Source organism: Limulus polyphemus, unplaced genomic scaffold, assembly GCF_000517525.1.
Source record: "Limulus polyphemus unplaced genomic scaffold, Limulus_polyphemus-2.1.2 Scaffold2, whole genome shotgun sequence".
In the NCBI taxonomy this organism is placed as follows: Eukaryota; Metazoa; Arthropoda; class Merostomata; order Xiphosura; family Limulidae; genus Limulus; species Limulus polyphemus.
The window spans coordinates 3204132-3214154 of NW_013665612.1; the positions used below are offsets into that span (position 1 = coordinate 3204132).

Sequence of the window (10023 nt, forward strand, 5' to 3'; positions counted from 1 at the left end):
ACAATGGATTATCAGAATAGCGGTGCAAGGTTAAATCGTTGTCGGAAAGTACAATGGATTATCAGAATAGCGGTGCAAGGTTAAATCGTTGTCGGAAAGTGGCAATGGATTATCAGAATAGCGGTGCAAGGTTAAATCATTGTCGGAAAGTGGCAATGGATTATCAGAATAGCGGTGTAAGGTTAAATCATTGTCGGAAAGTGGCAATGGATTATCAGAATAGCGGTGCAAGGTCGAACTACTGTGTCACTAGAAGTTCAAATTCTGGCCAACAAGAAGCATAGCAAACAGAAATGTATAATAAAACTAATTACAAATAAGAAATACAAATAGAATCCCTCTAAATGAAAAAAAAAGCCAATATTTTGATTAAACAACTTTCACTTGAATGTCTAAATAGATCAAGACTGGTTGAGCTTACATAAGCAAACGTGGTGTGTATGTAAATTCATAAATCTAGTGTTGGAGGTAATATTTTAAACCTTTGCATTTAACATAAAACTATCCGTCTATAACGTCATTTTCATGATATTAAAAATTCATTAATGATTATAGTTGTTGATTGTTAATTCTTTTCTCGGGTGCTTTACCCTAGAATTTAAAGATTCTTGTATTTTCTCAATAACCTCAACTTTAGATCGTATTTTTCTTCTCATTGGTTTGTTTCGCCATAGCAACTCAGAAATTGACCTTCTAGAGTTGTTGACCAGACTTTCTTAAGGGATTACAGATTGGTTATTTTGTAATAACATTGACGCCATTGGTGCGCGTTAGGAGAGTATCGTCCTAGTGATTGTAAAGAATAACGTGTAAGCTATTGTCTGGAAACGAAACTATACAACTTGTATGCTGTCTGTTTTGTTCGAACAAACAAACAGAGATTGTTTATGTTTTCTGTGAACTTCAAAGTTTGTCCAACACTTCCACATTGTCCAGTCACATGAAGATTACCATTTTCTCTCTCTTAATCAAATACGCTGTCAATCAAATCCTGCTATCTTCTTTTTGTGGAGCTAACTTGCAAGCGTGTATATCGCTAAATAAATTTACCACTATGCTTCAAAGAATAACGTTGAACTGAAAGAAAATCAACTCTCATGTAAAGTGTTTGAGTTCTGTTTGAAGGTATTTTAATTTTCCACGAGTTTTGGTACTATATCAAATTATATTTTAGCTGGATTTCCACATATCTGAGAGAGCCTTGCACGGGTTATCATTGCAAAGAAATTCATCAGGCGTCTTTTTTAATATCTCTTTTATTTATGACAAATACGTAATAACTAAACAGAAAATTTAGGTTTATTTAAAAGAAAGAGGAAGGATTAACTGCCATATAACCAATTTTTGTAACATGGTTAACAATATCATCCGGTTTCAGTTTTGATTCAAAAAGGGATTATCATACGTTAACATTTTCAAAATTTCCTGAGGGTTATCCTGCTGCCTATTTCCTGAGAAACTTAAACTGAGAACTTTCATAATTCCCTGAAAGATATTTGTAATGTTATTTCTATGAAGTTTCAAATTTCTGAATTCAATGCTGTCTTGTCGTATCTTATTGACAAGTTTCAAATTTTTATGAATGCTTTCTGTTGTATCTTTAATAAGATGTTTCCATGTTTTTTTGAAAGCTGTCCTGCCATATCCCTTGTGAGAAGTTTCAAAGCTCCTCTAGACAAAACTTGTCGCATCTTTTCAATGAAGTTTCAAAATTCAAAATCCAGAGAGTTCTATCTACCGTGAAGTTTCAGAATTCTGTGAGTGTTATCCTGTCTTATATTCGCTGTTAAGTTTCAGACTTTAAAGTTTTTTAAACACAGCTTTTTACTTTACCATCAAGACTATGGAAATTATCCCCAACTTTTATTACAGGTTATCTTGTATAGTACGATATTTCCTAGGTGTTTCATTTATTTCAGACAAGGCACTATAACCAATCCATTTGTTAGATGATGTAGAGGAAGAAAAATTATATTTTACAGTCATACTGTTTGAGTGTTTTATAGTGTATCAACTTATGTTTTATAAAAAATGCATATTTTGGTTCTAAAGACATTTTATTTTATCTTTTCGAACGAAAAAAATACAAGCTATTCATGTTATCTTTTCTGTGGCCGGAAATAAAGTCATAGAAAAAAAATTCACAATTTTGGCTAGGAAAAAAAAGTCAAAATTTTTTAAAAACCCAAATACAATGTAAAGTAATATAACAAAAAACGTTTTTAAGTTAGATATTTATTGCAATAATAGCATAGGGCATGATACGCAACATCATATGAAACGTATATGACATACACATATTAATAACACAACTTACATAACTGTTGTACAAGGAGATATATATGAAAAAGTAAATGAGGCACAAGACTACTCGCTTGGCTTACCACTACCCGAAGAACACGGCTTTACATCTGATCTGAGGAACGTGGTGCCTAACCTGACCTCACATAAGATCAGTTTGGATTATAATCCTGGATGGCTCCTCTTACATTTCGTACATTATATATTGAATTTACTAACACATCATCTAATCTTCATTAAGATTCATAGTGTCATATTTTTTGATCAAAGAGCACTCTACAAACAGTCTGTTAACTTGACAAGTGTTCTTATATATAATGCAGACTCAAGGTCAATCATCACATGAATGAGTGAAATAATTTAATAATTTAACTTCTATGAACTTAAAAAATTATACACATAAATTTCCAAATTTTGACTTTTTTCCCACATTCATATTTTCAGGTATATGCTTAAATTTTTTCGATTTAAAGTATTTGCGTATCATAAAACTACGAAATAAAAATCAACCAAGAATAATGAAAAACAGAAATTATAGAGTTCATAGACCTGACCAATAAACATTGTTCCTCAAAAAATGTTTCATGGTACATAGGGGACACGTGTTTGAAACAAAGGACTCTTTAATGTACCAGTTTGTTTTTAGAATTTTCGCGCGAAGCTACTACACTTGAAAGAAAGCAGCTAGTCAACAGTACCCAGCACCACCTCTTGGGATACTCTGATCTCATGGAATAGTGCGATTTGACTCTTACTTTTATAATGTACTCACGGCAGCGCATATTTGCGGTAAATTCTCAGATTCACAGTCCGGGCACACTAACCACTAGCCCACGTCCTGCCCACAGATAAAGCACTCATGTGCAATGACTTGCAAGTGTACCACCTTTGATAGGATTTCATAAACAGTAACAACAAACAAGGGCGTTCGCCATTAGGCCACAAAAAGAAAATCATTTACGTTATTACATTTAGACAAAGAAACGATGTTATAGCGTGGGTGAAAAATTTAAACGTCATCAATAAGACTCGCCTCCATTTTCTTGCGAGTGAATGAAGCGTGATTCTTGAAAAGAAAATTTGATCAATGTTGATTACAAGAACGTTCCTCAGGGTAGAAATGATACCATAAAAATCTCCAGAATAAGCGCGTGTCCTTGGAGCTGTTCCAGCTTCGAATTTTTCCCACGTAATCTTCAGGGTTGGGAAAAATAGAAGAAATGAGGCGAGGTCTTGGTTTCGTAAACAGAAAAATTAACGTAGCATTTGGTGATTCGTTGAAAAGAAAGTTTACTGAGAAATAAAGACACGAGCTACAATGTTCCAGGTTCAAACAATTTTGTCAAATTTCACCAGAAAAACAACTAAATTATAATAGACTGCGATAAATATCTAAACCAACAAGCAACGATCTTAGTTTCTTTATTGTTAAACGCAAAGCTGCACAATAGGCTGTCTGTGCTGTGCTTACCACAGATATCGAAACTCGGTTTTTAGCGTTATAAATCTCCAGACTTACCGCTGAGCCACTGGGGGTGAGTTGGACAATGATCTTAGAGAAAAAAGGTTCAAGATTAATTTGGGTAAACAGCTCAAAAAAAAAACAAAAAAACATTAAAGCACACATAAGAACTCTGCTAATAACAGTGTTATTCGTAAATTACCTTCAAATCAATAGCGAAGAAACAGCACGGTGAGTACGGATTTGTAAAAAAAAAGATAATTTATGGATCAAGTTAAGAAAAATTAAAAGTAAACCTGAGAATCACAATATAAGTTTTGATAACAGTTATCACAGATTGAATTAACAATTAAGGAACACAACTGGAAGATTTGCTATAAACATTGATAACGATAACTCAACAGTTAAATCAACAATAAGCTAAAAAGCATACAAAACACCTTATAATTTACAGGTAAATCCAGCATGTCGCTGATAACTATGCAGTTGTCCATGAACACAATGAATGTTAATGAACAATAATGAACTTGAGAACTTGGTAAATTATTGATAAGATAATTATATACAGGTCTGAGAAGTTCAAAGAAACCTATTATTAACAGAACGATTTAAGCAAGCTTGTGTGCCTGATCGAGTTGACTAAGACCACCCGTGGAGAAGGGTTGGGCGAGTTGCTCTCAGTAGCTTGACATCGTGTTGTTTTACTGACCATACTACCTAGGTCAGAGATTCGTATTCTCTTAAAACCTAAACTTAAATGTCAGAATAAGTTTTTCTAAATATTCATTAAGCTTATACTATGCAATAAAAGATATTTTTTATTGGATGCCCAACAATTTGTACACCAGAGACTTGAGTAAGGGAACACATTATGCTAGTATAATAATAATAATAAATTGGCAAACAACGATTTATAGGCGTAATGGAATGATTGATTTTGGGGGAACATACTAAATTTTTTCGACAGAGCATTTGTCAGTCTTCTCCGCGTACAGATATACCTGAAGGAGACCGACCAATGTTCTGTCGAAATATATAATATGTTTCCCCCAAAAAAATAAATCATTCTGTTATGCTTATAAATCGTTGTTTGCCAACTTATTGTGTAAAAAACACTACAGAAAACGTCTACTCCGTCGCTATTGTTGAGCTATCGGTTTGAATTTAATCAAAATATGCATATAAATCGATATTAAACTGTAATTAAAGTCTGAAAGAATCTAGGTTTTAAAGTAATGAGTCTGAGCATTTTATATTTTTTGTATCAGGATCCATTTTTAAACATTAATAGCCAGTAGAAACCCAGTAGATAACTTTTGTGTGAAAACATACCGTTCACTAAATAGTTATTAAATAAACAAAAAAGGTATTAACTATTTTCAGAGTCTATTAGCGACCCTTTCACACATGAGTTGAGAAACGCTTGTATTAAAGGATATATTTCAATTCTTTAAAATTCATCATTAGTTATTATTAAAATGCCAAGTTATGTTTTGCTGTATGTACAAAAAAAAAAGGATTTGCATGTGTTTTACAATTTCGGTTTTAATTTACATTTATGCTATGAAGCTTTGTTGATATAATACTAAAGCGAATTCATTTTCCATGATGCTTCAATTTTTCAAGTCCATGTGTACAAATGAAAGAACTAGGGGACATGGGAGGGGGAGTCAGATCCATAAGTGTACGCCTGTGGGGCAAATTAATACCCATTCATAATTTTAATGTTACTATACACTAGATGTTCGCCGTTTTATCATGAATATTTTAGAAATTGTTCCATTTGAAGTCTGTTAATGTCACATTTTCTGGGGTCGTATACCCTGTTCCCCATAGAATTACCATTCGCAGGTCTTTCTTGCACTTTAGCACCCCAGGTACGTGTGTGTATATATATATGTATAAAACCTCTTCTCTGAGTCCGTCAATATTCCTATTGGACACGGGCCGGCATGGTCAGATAGTTAGGGCGCTTGACTCCCAATCTGAGGGTCGCGGGTTCGAATCTCCGTCCTACGAAACATGCTCGCCCTTTCAGCCGTGGGGCGTTATAACGTGACGGTCAATCCCACTATTCGTTGGTAAAAGAGTAACCCAAGAGTTGGCAGTGGGTGGTGATGACTAGCTGCCTTCCCTCTAGTCTTACACTGCTAAATTATGGACGGCTAGCGCAGATAGCCCTCGTGTAGCTTGGACACAATCATACTAAAAGGGGGAGGAAGAGGTCGAAAATGTACCTGACCCTCCCAGGTCCTCAACGACCAAAACCCGGTGCTGACCAAGTTTCATACTAAAATGTTAACTCTTCCTATAACACACAACTTGAGGTTTTTCTGTGCGGCCGGTATCCGAAGTCTATTGGGATCATGTAAAACTCTAGATGCAAGTAATAAAAATACTTAGAGCTCTTTAAGCTTTCATTATATTTGCTATATCTTTGAAACTGGCAAACAGATAAGTAGATAGATAGATGGATTGATTTTTTAGCATGTAAAAATGCTTAATTTCAAATCAAAGCAGTAAATGTTCATATTCATAGACCAGGATTCTCTTTGAAATAAACATTATATCGTTACCTACACAAACAGAAAGATAGTAAAAAATAATCAAAATAATTAAAGAAGCTATTCTTGTGAAACAATCACGCCGGTTAAATTCTAAACCTTTAAAACTATAAGTTAGTTGTTAAAATTATATATTAAGAAAATAGATGAAGAAAAACAAAAGTGCGTTGTTATAGACCTGTCAAAAGTAAAATACTACACCTATAAAAGTTTGGAAATAAAATTAGGACTAAAATGTCTCAGTTTTCACTGTAAACTAAGACATTAACAGCAAGTTGAGAAATTCAGATCATTATGTCAGCTTCTTGATAAAGTAAATTTCATAAGATAACTTATCAAGCGTTTCTTTTGTAAGGCGCTCAGTTCACAAGCTGTGACTCACGGGATCGAAACTTAGCGTCGAACATGCTCGCTCTTTCAGCTTTGGGGCTTTATAATGTAACGATTAATCCCACTATTCGTTGGTAAAATAGTAGCCGAAGAGTTGGCGGTTGGTGCTGCCAACCGATTGCTTTCCCTCCGGCTGGCAGCTCAAAGTTACAGTCAGTAGCCTTAGTAGCCTTACCATAAACAAATAAAGAAATAATTGTTGTGCTAAAATGAGATACATAATGATAAATTAATAATTAATAAACAGACTGATACACATACCAAACTTTAGTTCTTCAGTTTAGTTACTACCGACACATTAAAAATGAGATAATAAATATACTGTTTACAAATTAAGTTCAAATTCTTTGTAAGTTCTGAAAAATAGTCATTATATCATCCACTAACATTATGCTTGTTACACTTTCCAAACAAACGGTTGTTATTTGGTAATTTGATATTAAAGGTTGTGACTATTCATCCGCTAATACAGCCATTAAATGCCGAAGGATGTTAAATGGCAATGGATTGGTAAGCTTTTCCGTTTCTTTAGTTTTAGCTCAAATGCGCAACCCCCAGGATCAAAACGCAAAGTTGAGTAATTGAGATAATATTTCGAACACAGATCCCTTTTTTTCTGTAACTTACATATTTGTAGTTCCAATAATAATAAGACTACACGTTCGAAAGAAGGAACCTAGGAATATACGTTCTGTTAATGATATAAAGCCTCTAGCATCATGCATGAATATGAGAAGTGGTATAAACTAGATATTTTGATGTGAAATTTTCTTTGATTATAATCAAGGGGGTCAATGTATGAGATAACACAAGAGTTGACACAATACTAATTTTCGTTATTTACCACAAGCCTTTGTGAGACCAGATTGATAAAAGCTAAAATTCCTTGTAAATTTAGTTGCAGTCATAATTATACCGTTGTTTATAACAGCAAACAAACACTTTTGGCTTAATCTTTTTCTATGGTAAGTAGTACCCTCCCTTTTCGAAACGAACAAACAGTAATTACAGTAGGTTCCATACTCTGGGTGTTAGCTGTATACGTATGTGGATAAGCCGAAATGTTTGAGTACTATCTGAACAAATAGATATCCTTTACCCTTTCAAACTAACCTAAAACTCAGTCTAAAAGCTAAAACCAGACCCCCCCCCCAAAAAAAAGTATTCTTATTTTGCTTTGAAGTTGTTGTTTTTTATATGAAACTACATTCAATATTTAATTTCAAGTTTAAAATAGCACTACTGAAAAACTTGTTTTCCTTTTCTTAAATATGAAGCTCCAAAGCAAGGTAGCATAAATTGTTGAATATTAAAATGCAACTGAAATATATTCCCAAAATACACGTTTCAAACAAAGGCAGTTTCCGATTTTGTAAGAGGTGTGGTGATGAACGTAAATAAGAAAATATAAAGTGTAGTCTAAAATTTTGATATGTATTAGTCTAAAATAGGACAACAAGACCAAGGAATGTAACTCACGACAGTGAAATGTTTAAATATGCATACTTGCATAAAATGCGTATTATATTTTCGTTCACATTTAGAATATGCAAACATGAGAAATTAATCTAGATAGTTTTGAAAATTCATGATAAATGTTATGATGTTTTCGAATTAACACCGATTCCAAAACCCAAACAGGATATATTAAGTTTTTTATACTTAGCTATTGACTGCTTTTTTCTTGAAGATTTTTTATAAAATCTTCGTTAAATTGCGATCGATTTGATCAACTTTCCTATTAGGAATGTCTTTACCAATTATTTTTACATTGTACCAGTAAGAACAGAAGAAACAGAACAGTGAGGGAGAGAAAAATAAGACAGATAGCTTTGTAAAGGGGTTCATAATAACCAAACCGTTAGTTGCAAACTTGCAAGGCTGTAAACTAACTGTAGCCCCCCTCCGCCCTATTCATTGATTGCTGTTCAGAAGGTCGTTACCACTGTGTTGTTGCAGGGGTGGATACTGAATGGACGTGCTACACAAACAACCGAGGAGAAGAAGAAGAGGAACTGGATATTAATATCTATGTGAGAAACCTAGAAATTTAGATCCAAGTTGCTTATTACATTGTCAAATAATCACTACCATTAGACTAACGGTGGTTTCATTATTTTCTGTGTATATAATATCAATATACTTTTAAGCTCGCAACCGACACTTATTTTACTGCTATAATGCTGTTAATCCAGATGTTACCTAAAAGGATTTACATCCTTATATGGGACATTATTTTTTATTTTTGTTGTCGTTTTATTTACGTGCATGTATCGAATTTATAAAAAAATAAGTTATTTTTATTCAGCTGAACAATCAAATGTGGATCAAAACAAAAAAAGTATTTATCTTTTGTGTTAGTTAAAGTCTTAGGGAAACGTGACGATGTTGAAATAGTAAGATTTTTAACGGGTGTCTAATTTTTTCGCAGTCACATTTACCAACCAGACGTTTATACTTTTGTGTGTGAAACTGATTAAAGACTGCGAGGACTTCTTTTCGTATATAACTCGCGAATTTCAAGTGTGTGAACATGGACATTGCACTGAATATTGCTCCTAACACTGATTAAAAAAAACATTGGAATACACGTTTCGCTTAAACTGATAATGGAAGAGAAAAAACAAAAATGATACCTCAGGCTACGTGCTCTGCCATGCGAACATACATATAAAAATACTCAAATTTACTTAACTTCCACATTTACTAAAAACAACATAAAAGTAAAGTGTTATGAAAATTTAGTTGTAAAATTCATAAACTTAGTAAAATTTCTGTTAATCTACCTTCTATATAAACTTATATATTTTATTTTGGTTTATGGACTCATCACTCTGTTGGAAATAACATATATGAAGCTGCAATAACGCTTTTCAAAACACAAAAGTTAAGATATCACAACATTCAAACAGTAGAAATTCACTAACCTTAGTCTATTACGTCTATGAAACTGTTATACGAACACTTTCCATATTTTCATAACAAAGCTACGGATCGAAGGGATTCTGAGTTTAAGGAAATACATGCGTTTCTACAAGATTATACTTTTTGTTATCTCATCTCATATTGATAAGTGTAGCCTAGATGAATGCAACGCTTTCGTTTCCTTCTCTATCACATACTTTAAACATGTTGTAGTTAGGATACAACTGTAAATAATAATAATAATGATAAATGATTTTGATATTTTTCCTTTTTCCTTTGTCTGTTTTGTAATATGCGACCTCTGCGGCGATTATAAAATTTCCTTGTGAGCAGCGATTTAGCGTTAAAAGTACCTATGTAGGTGCACATGCTGGGTTCGGG

The 10023-nt window shown here is 33.4% G+C and overlaps 1 long non-coding RNA gene across 1 annotated transcript in view; it reads right to left on the reverse strand.

Moving 5' to 3' along the window:
• The window catches only part of LOC111088011, an 18630-nt gene extending 8876 nt beyond the window's left edge, over positions 1 to 9754 (reverse strand). The window contains exon 1 of the long non-coding RNA XR_002612642.1: positions 9645 to 9754. This is a non-coding gene — a long non-coding RNA (uncharacterized LOC111088011). The remainder of the gene's footprint in view (positions 1 to 9644) is intronic.
• Positions 9755 to 10023: the final 269 nt, after the last annotated feature.